Genomic DNA, 13,601 nt, shown 5'->3' with positions numbered 1-13,601 from the left:
GCTTTATGTGTTTCTCTCTTTAATTCATTATTCTATCTTCAACAGATTGCTCTATTGTATTCTCCTTCTTTATTTTTATTTCTTCTTTCTTCCATTTTTTGTATAATTTCTTGTGTAACCCAAGATTTCTTTGCCTGAGCACCTTCATAGAAGCTGATTCCTTCCTCTGCAGCTTCCCTCATAGATGAATTTATCCTTGACCACATTTCCTCAGCCAGTTCATTTTCCCTTTTACCTCGAGTAATTCCCTTTGTCAGCATTTCACCCACTTTTATTCTTCCAATACGCTATATTCCATTTCTTCACCTTCACTGCAGTTTGAATTATTTTTAATCTTATTTTCATTTCCATCACTAACAGAATATGATTGACTGTGTCAACTCCTGGAAACCTATTTGCCTTCTTAACATCCCATTCCTGTATCTATTTTCAACCAAAAAATAATCTATCTGAAAGCGAGATCCATCTGTTGGTCTTGTCCACGTATATCTTCTCATTTTTTGATTCTTAAAAATCATATTCATAATGAACAAATCCTTCTCTTGGAAAAATTCAACCAGCCTGTCTCCTCTTTCATTTCGTATTCCCAATACGAACCTGCCCACTGTCATTTCATCTTCGTCTTCTCCTACCACTGTGTTCCAGTTCCCCCTAATCATTTGCAGCACTCCTGTTCATTTTTTAATAACTACTCAACGTTGTTGTACATCTTTCCAATATCTTCATCCTAATAGTCAAATATAATAGTTCAGGTGTACATGCCAACAGATTATATTGGCAGCAATCCAGTCCTTAAAGCCATTACTCTATCATCCTGATAAATCACTTTTTGTACTCTTGCTACACATTTTTATAGGTATTCCAAATCTGTTTTTTCCTCTATCAGTTCCTGAGTAATATAAGGTAACTTCTCTACTTCTCAACTCCTAACTAAACTTACTAATCTCTTCTACAACCATTTCATTTATATTTATCTCTCTCTTAAAATTGTTTAATTTACCTGATGACAACAATGTCCTTACATTACTTGTACCTATTCTCATTGCTTTGCCTTTTCTATGACACACCTTTTGCTGCTTTCTCCTGGTGATCTGAGTGGGAAGTCATTTTACCTCCAGAATATTTATCAAAAGAAAACATCATCATGGTGTCTAATTAGAAAAAAGTAATACAGCAGGATTCCATTACCTTCTGTATTCTAATGCCATTGAGTTTCTACAGAAGTTTCTTCTGGCTTTCGAGGGAATTTCTCACCACCCCCTGGGGCAACAGAGTACCCCAAACCCCTACCACTCATCTACCCTCTGAAAAGGCCATTGGCACATATAAGGCAGAGCTGCTTATCCTGGGAGCTGTTTGGTCCCTTTATTTGTTAGCTGCTTGTACATTCCAACCAACTTTAAGATATATAATCGTTACCCCTCTCTACCATGGGAAAGTGAATTTCACAATTTTCCCTTCATGAAATCTAAGACTTAATTGACGTGTCCTCGATTCTCTAGTAATTTTGGAGAAGATAGTAATATATATGTATGTTGTAAGTGTGCAAATGCTTGAAGTTTTTGAGTCAAATTGAGTATTTTATATAATCGAATAAACAAGTATTTAAAAACATTTTTACTGAGAAATATCTTAAGACTCATGTAATCTCCATCTCCAATTATTTTTGTGAATTAGATTAAAATACTTCTACAGTGAAATATATTTTCATATTACACTGAGATTAATTATGTATTGATGATATTTTCCAATATCGTCAGTTTTTGAATTTTCAAGTTGAAAAATCATAATTGAATCATTTATTTCAGAAACCCCGTTCGTTATATTTCATATGAATATCATTGCACTAATTTTGTTTTTGAAATAAACAATTCAATTATGTGCTATGTTGAACGTTGTTTGAGAAAATATTGTTAAACTTCATCTATACCACAGTAATTTTAGTCAGGAAAATTCTGAAAATAGTCAGTGATAGTCAGGAAAAATCACTCAAGATTTTGGAGGAACCTTGTTGTGCAATACTTTAGGTTTTGTGACTTAATTCACCCTGCAGGTTAAATGAAGAACCAAAAAGAATCTTGAAAAAATTCCTGATACAGATGGTACTTTTTCATTTTTCATAATCCTCACATCTGTTCTTTTATCTGTTGATTGAGAATGCATACCCTAAAAAGCAATGATAGATGAAAACTTTATTTGAGAAAACAAGAATTCTGATCAACAAAAATTATCGGTACATGATGAAATTATTTATGTTAGCATAAACAATGATGTTTCTCATTCTCTCCTTGTCTCACTTTGTTGATAGATTGATGATGATTTTTTTTTTTTGGGTGTAAATGTAGACTTTTCAAATCCTTTTAAATAATTATCTTTAGATATAGATATAATGATATCATCTGCAAAGAGGGTAACAATGAATGGTTAATTGATTCTATAAAGCATATGACTTAAAATGCTTCATTTGCAAGTTATGGCTATTGAAAGATTTTTCCCGGATTTCAGCTACTCCAATAAAACTGAGGTCATACTGAAATTTTTAGGAGGTTAATTAAGAGCAGAATTATGATTTGTTATGGTTTTTGACCTGAAAAATCAAATAAATAGGTTCCAGAACTGAATCTGCAGTAGTTTTTGGGATATCTGGGGTGAAAACCAATAAATTGCAGTAAGAAACTCTCCTTTTTATGTTTAATATACAATAACTTTGTTAGTGACATTCTTCCTTATATCAAGAGGCTACTTCAATAAACATATATTTATTTTTTTTTTATTTTTGGGCGACAGGCAATTTGAAAATTCAAAATTTTCAAATGGGATCAGTGATCATTTGATAAATAATTTTAAAGAGCTTGGTTAGACAACAAAAATGATACAATTAGAACTAGAATCTGAATGTCTAGTCCAAAATGGTAACCAACAAAGTGTTTTTCAGATATCTAGAACAACAGTTGTATGCTCCCCTTCAATTTTTTTGTTATTTGAGGTATTTCAATTCTCTCTTTGGACACCTATGATAAGAAAGGCTAACTCAATAAGTCCAAATTTAAAATATTCAGTCTTAAAGATGGTGGGGAGCGGCAAGGAGTGTTCAACAATTTTAAATGGTATATGGTCATGTGATATCTTGTTTTAAAAATCTTTGCAAAACTATCAAAATAAATAAATTTTGACTATTTAAATCAAAATAGTAACCATATATGTTATTACATTAATTAAAAATGTAAAAAATTAATTATCAAAATTTTTCAAATACTTCTTTTATTTAATCTTACACAATCTTGAAGAATTTTAATTAATATAAATAAATAACAGTCTGGAATTAAATTACTTTTTCAAGTGTCAATTAATTTTATCTTTTATCTTTTTTTAAAATTCCATAACCTTTTGAATCAAAAATGCTGCCTAATAAAATTATTTCAGTTAAAAAATGTTATTGCTTCTCACCTCTTATTAAATGTTCAAACTGCTCTCCCTCTTCCTCCATGCAGTTATACAGACACTGCTCGAAAGCTTCTCCCACACTGTGAAAAGTTTTTGGTGAAATCTAACTACTTTTTATCTCAAAGCATTCCATTAATTCTTCGACAGAAGTTGCCTGTGAGCTATAAACGGTCGATTTTAAATGCTCACAAAGGAAGAAATCAAGGGAATTCATCTCAGATGAACTGGCTAGCAATTCAATACTACCATTTTGACCTATCCAGTGATTTTGAAACAGCTGGTTCAATACATTTCTCACATTGTGAACAAAATGCAGAGAAGCATATTCTAATTAGAAAAACACATCTATCATGAATAAAGGTTGTTTGTTTGGTCTACGAGCTATCTCAGTCAAATGTTTGAGAGTTGGAATCAGCTCATTTAGCAAAACATAGTGCATATCATCTAAGTTACGATTATTGACAAATAGTCCAAGAAGTATGTCACCTATTATTCTAGCCCATTTAATCGCTCTGGATGTTGGGTATAACCTTTATGTTAACAGTGAGGGTTTTCTTGCAAGCAGTACCTACTATTGTTTGTTAACAGCCCCACATAAAGTAAATGAAGCTTTATGTGTGAACAATACGTTGAAACAAGAATTTAGTTCTTGCTATTTTTTTCTGTCAAAATTTCACAGAATTCAATTCTCCTATGAAAATTATCTTTAATAAGTTCTTGTACTAATTGAATCTTGTATAGATAATACTTTTTTTTTAATACTTTTTGCACTGACCACCTAGATATATTACTACTTTGTGATATTGCTCTTGCCGACTGTTGATTATTAATTGAAATTTCTGCTAATGCAACTTCTTTATAACTCATTTGAATTGATCAGCTTTTTATCATTTAAAATGTAACCATTGCATTGAAATTTTTCAATTAAATTTGTGACTGCAATCCTGGAAATTATATGATTAGGATGCTTTGCATTAAATACATAAGGTGTTGGGGTTTGTATGTTTTTAGTTCTCCATATAAAAAATACTATTTCTACTCTTTTATGAATTGAAAAATAAAACATTGTTTTTTACCCAAGAATTTTTCTATAGATTATGATTTTTTAACTAAATTAAAACAAAATCAGGTTTCTAAGCAGGTTAATTTTTTTTAATTTAATTTTTTTAAATTTTCATTCCATTAATCATTTTTACCTACTTTATCTTTTGACCTCTGTAATTTAAACTTTTTTAAGCTTACTAATAAAAAAGCACAAAACTTCATCCAAAAATAACACCAATGCAGTTACACTTCAACATCTGTTAGCTGCTTACAAAATCAACAATGAATATAAATTCTGAAAAATTAAACTTGCTTTTGTTGAATTGTTGATCAACTGCTGACATTACCAACTTGTGAAATAAAAATTACTTTAATGTTAAAAAATGAGTAAATTAGTTATTATTTTTAAATTCAGGACTGAATTTAAGTATTAAAAAAGTATTATTATAAAAGTATTAAAAAATTGTAATAATTATTTTTTTCTATTTTTTAATTAATTAATGATACTTGAGGTCGCTAGATTGATTTAAATAGTCAGAACTTAATTTTTTTATACTGTTTTGCTTGTACTGCAAAGATCTTTAAAACAAGCTATCATATAACCCGTTTGCCCACTTGCTATCATATAACCCGTATCGTCCAATATTTATATGCAGAAGAGTGGACAGTCTTACCCCTGGTCTTTGGAAACGATGAGTGGCTCTCACCTCCTCAAATTCGATCTGTATCCTATGGACAAGATACAGTCGATCCCGTTGCGAGAATGGTGGCTGACTGCTAACGTGCGCGGGAAGGTAGTCCTGGAAGAGGGCAGCCGGATGATGTCCCTATTTCTGAACACAGTGATGGAAGGAATAGACAGATTAGAAAAAGAAACCAAAACGGGTAAGTCTGTTTTAAATGGGACATATATGTCCCATTTAACATTTTTGAGCCTGCCCCTCCCCATCACCATACTTAAGGTCGAATACTCTAAATTGGGGCTTATTGAGTGAGTTAGCCTCTCTTATTAGAGATTTCCAAAGAGAGAAACAGGATACTTTAGATTAAAAAAAAATAAAGGGAAGAATACAACTGTAGTCCTAGCTATCTGAAACAAACATATTGTTAGTCGCCACTTCAGATTGGGCAATCAGAATTTAGTTTTAATTGTACCATTTTTCTTGTCAAACTGTGCTCTTTAAAACATTTGATATATTGATCATTTGATACATCAAATGATCATTGGTCCAATTTGAAATTTTTGAGTTGCTCCTGCCCATCCTCCCACTACACAAAAATATAAATTAGTGAAATATAAGTTTATTGAAGTAGTCCAGGAACAAGGAAGAATGTCGCAGAACTGCATCCAATTATCTTATATATATATATATATATATATATATATATATATATATATATATATATATATATATGTATGGGTGTATGTATTTAAATTTATCTGGGTCTGCAATTCCAAAAAAACTGCATCCGCTTTTGTTACTATGGTATCAAAATCTTTTGAATCTTGTGTTTAACATGCAATGCTTCAGTAAAGGTGAATTGAAAAATAATTAAAACAGTTAGTATCAACAAAATCCCTCAAGTTTTTATGTTCACCATAAAAAGAAAAAAAATCATAAGACAGATTTTACATTCTTTGCTTTTGTTTTTATTTAAAAATTTTAACAGTCCTACAAAATTTGATGTTATCAAACATCAGAATATTGGGAATCTTCTTATTATACAACTGTCACTAACTGCATAAACTAACAAAATGAGTGAAAGGTATTCCTGAAATAGCTATAAAACTTTCCATCATATAAAGACTTCATCGTTTACATAGTTCAGAAGGCCAAACAGTAAAACAGAAATTAAATGACAAATCAGGATTTTTTATTAAAAAAATTAAATTAAAACCATACAGCAAACTTAAAAACAATAACACTTCTGTTATAAGGTATAATTAGACTTGTAAATAAAGTGAAATATATTAAAGGGACTGGATAAACTAAACAGCCCAAGTATTTTTTTTAAGATTCATGAACAGAGGACAGGTCATAGATGATATATGATAAATGCTTCATAGATGAAGCACTGATTTTACACAATATCCCGAAGTCAAGTAATTTATCTGTCTTCATTGACTACAAGCTGAAACCTTGCAAGATACAATAAACCACTTGTCATGCGATGATCAAAAGCACATAAGAAAGATTAACCACATATCTCAGGAATGGTCAACCTGAAACTCTACAAGACTACACTTCATTTACATTCATACACGTCATCCTCATTCATCCTCTAAAATAATACATTACGGTGGTTCCAGAGACTAAACAGAAAAAGAGAGTGGAATGTGCATTCTGGAATGTGAAATTCAAGCCTTAGTTGAGTGGTATTGCTTAGGTTCCAGTTTTGTATGTATATACATGTTAACGAATTTATAAAACTGTGACTAACCAATATGGAAAGAGATAGTTAACAAACTGCTTCCTCACTATTACCCAATCATCAACACCTACTCAAAGTAAGTTCTATTATACAACATTTTTTAGAGAAATGCTAATTCAAGAATGACACACATGCTTTCCAGTATTACCTTGTTCAAGTGGTATGAATTTTTCTATGTAAATATTTACAACCTCAGAGCCTATACAGATTACCACACTTAACAGCTTTTACTTTCTTGTCTAGCACTATAGCAGAGCTATAGTTGTAGAAGGGAAAGTATTGTAATTGGTCCAATTTGGAAATATGCAGTTTTCACTGGATCTTGACATTTTGACACCTAAGGAACCCAAAAAACCAGATGGATAGCCTTTCCAGATGTTTGTATGTATATGTGTGTGTTTGGTATCTCATACCTTATAACTACAGAACTACTGGACCAATTTTAATCAGATTTTTCTTCTGTATATGGGGCAGAAGGTTAAGGGGGTGAAACTGAAGAGGAAGGTCAGGTCACCTTTTGCATCTCAAGATTTTGCCTAATTAAGGTCTTATTTTTCTTAGGCACATTTGTTAACAATTTAAAAGTAATATTTGCAAAAAAAAATTTGTTTAAAATCCCCCATCCCAAAAAAATGTTCTAAACTAGTGGCTAAGTGGGCATACTGCATCAATAGCACCCCCTGTCACCACAAGGAGTGCTAGTTTAGCACTGACATATAGCTATATAAAAAATATTATATTTACATAAAATTATAAATAATTTAAATTAAGTTGTGCATGAATGTGTGTGAAACCTGTCCATCAGAAAAAAGGCTGCGTAATGGGAAAGTCCTAAAACTGTGCTTTTTCATTGAAAATAAAGTACATTTTTTTCCTGTATTTCGTACATTCAATGTATATAGAAATTATTAAGGCTAATAAGTTATTTACAATATGCTTTTTGATATCACCAAATATTAATCAGAACACTGGGAAATAAATGTCCCAGTTAGTGCAAACATAAATTCATATCCACTTATATTACAAAAATTATTCTTTATGAAATATCAGAAATGCTAATGTAACATTTTATTTTTTTCTGATGAGTGAATGAATGAATCATATTCATTATAATCACAGTTAAAATTAAAAAGCAGATTTTAAAAGAAATTTGATTTAAATATTTCCTTATACCATTTTTTCTGGTTAGATTTATATAAAAATTTCAATGGCAAAAAAAAATTAGACTGATAAATGAAGTAAAGTTTTCAAGTTGCATGCTGTACATTATAATAAAGAAATTAGATCTTTCTGTTTTAACTCTAAACATAATTTCATTCTTTTTGTTTTTTACTGAAGAAATGAAGTTGCATTACAAAGATAACTTTATTGTACAGATAAATAGAAATTATTAATTTCTTACATCTATAACTATAAATATTAAAAGAACATTCGGAAAATAGCACATTTCTGTGAACATTTTTCTATAATTTCCCAGATTTTAATACTCAAAATGCAAAGAAAATATTTTTATGTCTATATGTTTACTTATTATTTTATTTTACTGATTTTATACAAACTATAATTATAGGTCTTAAAGTGTACATAATCACTATAAATGCATTTTATATTTTGTAAAAGTAACATATTGATAGATTTTTAAGTACAGAGGTTAACTCTTGTTCTTCACACAAAGAAACTCCAGATTTTTTGAATAGTCAGCATTAAAACTTTGACTCAAAGTTTAAAATAAAAAAAGTGAATAAACTTTTGATTTCAAAAAGATTGTTTTATGATAACATAAAAATTAAATAAATAACAAACATTAAAATAACATATATGTTAAAGAAGACGGCTACATTTAATACAAGACTAAGGTACATTGTAGTAAGTTACAAAGTATGTGAAGAACTACACATTTAAATGTATTACACTATACTCTAAAAGAAGTGCTTTAAGAATGAATGAAGTTAACAAAACCTCATTTAAAAATTTAACAGGCTGCAATGCTTATAATACAAAATGGTAAAATTAAAATATCAAACTTATTTTTCTATTTAATGTATCCAATGAATTATACAATAAATCTTAAATTTGTAAATTATTACTCTTATACAACTGGCATATAAAAATATCCCTTAAGTGAAACATAGGCCTAAATATAATTTACTGAAGTTATTTTTAACTAGTTATTCTGGGTGTGGCAACTGCGTTGTTAGTAAAAATATAAACTGGTCTGTAGTAAGCAATTACATTACATTAGACCACACATTGTTGAACAGAATTAAATCTTCCAAAATCTATTTACAGTAATAGTAATATTTGACAGCTTGAGTTTTACTTTTTAAGCTCTATTTGGAATTTTCAACTACTTTACTGTCAATAAATAAAAAGAAAAACAAAAAATAATAACTACCTCAAAATCAACAACCCAAACTTCATTAAAATAAACAGTAAATAATTTTAATAGCATAACCAAGTAATTTCAAATACACGTAAATTAAATTAAAAGTTATTACTAACCATTCACAACATTTAAAATAATCAAAATTATATAGTAATAAAATATATCACAATATAAAAAGTAAGAAAAACAACCTGAATAAAAAAAGTTCCATCTCACAATTAAGTTGATAAGAATAAGGTGGAAAAAACTAAACAAAACATTAAAAATTTGAATATTTTGCTTTCTATTTAATACATTTATTAATGTTAACTAAGTAATGGCATTTCTCAAAATTTTTATGCCAACAAAGTAGTTATGAAACACAATCATAATCTACCACGACTGTTTATTTACTTCGTTTCTGGCTGATTAATAAAAATTAATATACAACTTAAAGATGGCTATATTTCACTATACACATTCCAAACTGATGCAGTCAGATAATTATCTGATTACACACGCTGTAACAGCAGAAGGATATGCTTCTATTTTAAACAAACTTCTGATCCAATTAACCTCTCTAGTACCACACTTGATGCAGCATATGATGGCAGCACAGCTCAATTTTAGTCAACCCGTACTTATGCGCACCATTTATATAGGATATGTGCTGTGTATTTTTTCCATTAAGAAAACTTATTTTTTTATTGTTTCTACTTTAATTTAAATAAAATAACTTTAAAATCTGTTTTGTTCACTTACATGTAACAGAACAATTTAATAAATGCAAAACAGCAAATCTTATTGACAACAAGCTTGGACTGCATCATTTAAAATTTTTTTAATAAAGTGTTCATAATTTACACAGGTAGAACAGTGAAAAATACTTTTAAAAAAAACTTTTAATAATTAAGATGAATAAGCATAAATAAAAATATTATTTTTATAGAAATGAGTGTTACATTTCAAATGTAAATCAAAACAATTTAATATAAAACAGAAATTCCAAAAGAGAATAATAAAATCGATCAACTTACCAATTAAACTAGTTTATTATATTAATATCCATGGAATAAAATGGAATGTTACAAGTTGTACATAAAACTGTTCGTACAATTTAAAAAACTTAATTTACACAGTTACAAGTCATAGTCATATTTTACTGGAACTAATCCAAAGAATTTCGCCGCCTATAACAAGCCACAGCTCTAAGCCGAATATCTTCAAAACAATAAGTGATGTCTGTCTTAAAGTCACGCATTTTAATACGGACAACTTCACGCATCAAATTATAGCACATGGCCATAAGACCCATTCCAAGTAAAAGATATACAAAGTTCATTACAAGTTTTGTGTTTTTACCATCTTTGGAATCCAGTATATTAGCACCAGGTACGAAGTCACCAATTCCAATTTTACACAAACTGGTAACACAAAAGTATGTACTATCTAAGTAACTCCATTTTTCCCATTTGGCAAACATAATTGTACCGGCCGCTACATAAGCTCCCATAACCCAAAGGCATGCAGTTGAGGGGACAACTATTCTGGGCGGAGGTGCAACATCATCATCTGAATTGTGTCTCCTGTCTTCCATACTGCATTCATATATTTTTGTGTACAGCCATCGAAACGTTTGAGCCAATACTTTACCCATATTCATGAAATATAAAACATATAGTGGAATACCAAACACTGCATAAATTACAGTACAAATCTTCCCCCATGGAGTGCGAGGTACCATATTTCCATATCCGATCATAGTGAAAATGGACAATGAAAACATAAGAGCTGCAGGAAAAGACCAAATCTCATCAGATGTACGTCCATCATAACCAGTTCTAACGGCATGAACAACATCATTTTGGAATTCTTCTAATGCCTTACTGGCTCTCATTTTCCAGGCCGTCTGATTGAACACATTTTCTGTATTAGTAATAATCCACAGATTTTCTATACATACGTTTCTCTTTTGCATGACTACCAAATTTTCTGGTCTACCTCCATCTCCTTCGATCGACATGAAACCCATAGCCCCAAGAATCGCATAACCGACTACCAGGCCTCCAACCCCGACTTGTGTGCACATAAACGCGATTAACTTACGACAGCAATCGCGTACTTTCTGACGAGGATCGCTACCCGTCGTTGACGACGAGTCACGACTCCTCAGCGAACTACGCAACCGTCCTCCTTGACGCATCGTCCGGCACTGATCGCTACCGCTATTTCGGCTCTGGCGCCTGTCCAAATAATTTAAGCTCGCTGTCTCCTCTCAATAAACAGTGCCTACATTGAGATGATGTATTTTACCTTATTCAAAGACTATTTCTCTTTTAGTACACATTTAAGAAATATAGAGCATATATTTACAATTATTGGTAATAATCAAAACTAATCGGTTCAGTAAATATTTTAACGATTGTAGATATTATATTATAATAATCATTTTTAATGGTAATATTCATAACTGCTCGGTTCAGTAAATATATTAACAATAGTTAATATATTTTACGAAACGACATGGTGTGCGGTGCATGTAAAACAACTAGTGTCTATCCACGGACATGATATTAAAATATATCTTTAAAAAAGAGGGTATTATTACAGTTTACAAAATCGTGTAAAATCACACATTGTAATGCTTTCAACAAATTTATTTTTTAAGTTTCACTTATCTTTTCTCAGATTTCACATATAAAAATTACGCGGGAAAATTGCTGCATATAAATTATTATCATTCATTCACTAAAGGATTTAAAAAGAATGCCTAATCTATTCTATTCTATCAAAAATTTTACATCACAAATCAATTTCTCAATTACAAAAAAAAAAACACATGATTAGTAAAAAGGAAAATGTCTTCTGAAATTTAATTTCAATTTTATCACACTAAAATTTCAAGTTTTATTCCAACACAAATTAATCAAAACGAATAAAAAATAAATATTTTCAGAACTACAGCAACTGAAATAGTAAACTATGTCGTCCATGTTATATCAGAACGTAAAGAAAAAGTTTGGTACACATGCATTTAGTACATAACCAACATAAACGCAAATTTCCCTATATTAAAGTGGACACATCAAATCTAAGACAATTTATTTTTTTCAAAACGATATTGTAAAGGAATAAAAGACTAGAAAAAAGAAATGTAAATTAAGTGTAATGGTTTAGTGCACTAACACTTCATTTGACAGACTAATTGCACATTAACCTACAGATACAATACGGGTACTAGACACAACAGAATTAAATTCTATAATCACATAAAAAAAAACTGAAGCACGCGCGCGCACACACGCACACACACACACACACACACACACAATACCGCAACATGCTAATTTTTCAAACAGCACGTAAAAACTTTGATCTAAACACAATTAATAAGAAAACTGAAAATAACAGACATGCAAAATTTGACAAAAACAACATACTTAGTATTTATAATACAAATATAAATTTAAGTGGTTTTCTAACACTTAAGATGTAAACTCACTATTAACAACAGCAATAGGCTACCACCACTCCACTGAAGAAAATGTTGCTAATTAGCTCATGAACGCCCTATGGAAAAAAACCAGTATTTAGAAGATGAATCAATCAATAATTTCAAAATTATTCTTTTTCCATTAAATTGAAAGTTCATCCTATTTTTCAGCTTATGCACTTCCAGTGCAATTAATTTTTTCAGAATAATTAACCTCTTGGAAAAGATTCAAGTTTTTTTTTTTTTTAAAGAGAAATACACAAATTACAAACTCTAAGGTAATCCTGTACAGTTCCAACAGCTTTTACCTAACTCAATAATTATAAAAATTAATTTATAAAGTTCTTTTGTGTAATAACTCATTCTATTGTAACGAATTATAAAAAATTTCCATAAAAATTAGATGAAATTTCTTATTAACATTACTTAAAATAAAAGTGAACTTCATTCTTTTTTGATTACATTTACACAAGTAATGCATAATGAAATGTATGAATAATGTATCTTGATGTAAGTAAAATCAATTTCTTAAAAAGTAGAAAAAACTATCTTTCTCAAAATTTCTTTAAAGAATAAAATGTTTCCAGATATTTGCAAAGTCTTGATCATCCCAAACTATCCAGGTCATACCACAAAATTTATTTATCATTTAAATTAAAAGTATGATTTCAATCATACTTTTGATTTCAATTCAAAGTATGTATTTTTCTAAAATAACTCTATGTCAAATTTCTTTTTCAAAGTATGTCAATTCTTTCTAAAATAACTCTTTAGAAAATACAAAAAATCATATGTAACTCAAAAACAGTGAACAGAAATTTG

The 13,601-nt window shown here is 29.8% G+C and overlaps 1 protein-coding gene across 9 annotated transcripts in view; it reads right to left on the bottom strand.

The window, feature by feature from the left end:
* Window positions 1–13,601, bottom strand: part of LOC142328306 (mitochondrial protein C2orf69 homolog) — a 77,265-nt gene that overhangs the window by 47,043 nt on the left and 16,621 nt on the right. For 3 of the 9 annotated variants that reach the window (XM_075372063.1, XM_075372016.1, XM_075372050.1), the window contains exon 2: window positions 12,789–12,856. The exons of 2 other annotated variants lie outside the window; for them this stretch is intronic. The gene's annotated coding sequence lies outside the window, so the exon portion shown is untranslated. Of the gene's footprint in view, window positions 1–5,162; window positions 5,180–9,498; window positions 10,058–10,323; window positions 11,521–12,788; window positions 12,857–13,601 lie in introns of those variants that run through there. 4 more of the 9 variants (XR_012757264.1, XM_075372023.1, XM_075372035.1 and 1 more) reach the window with 4 other exon arrangements.

Source organism: Lycorma delicatula, chromosome 1 (assembly GCF_047948215.1).
Source record: "Lycorma delicatula isolate Av1 chromosome 1, ASM4794821v1, whole genome shotgun sequence".
In the NCBI taxonomy this organism is placed as follows: Eukaryota; Metazoa; Arthropoda; class Insecta; order Hemiptera; family Fulgoridae; genus Lycorma; species Lycorma delicatula.
Note: the sequence above shows the minus strand (reverse complement) of the source record. Positions and strands in the feature narration are given on the sequence as shown.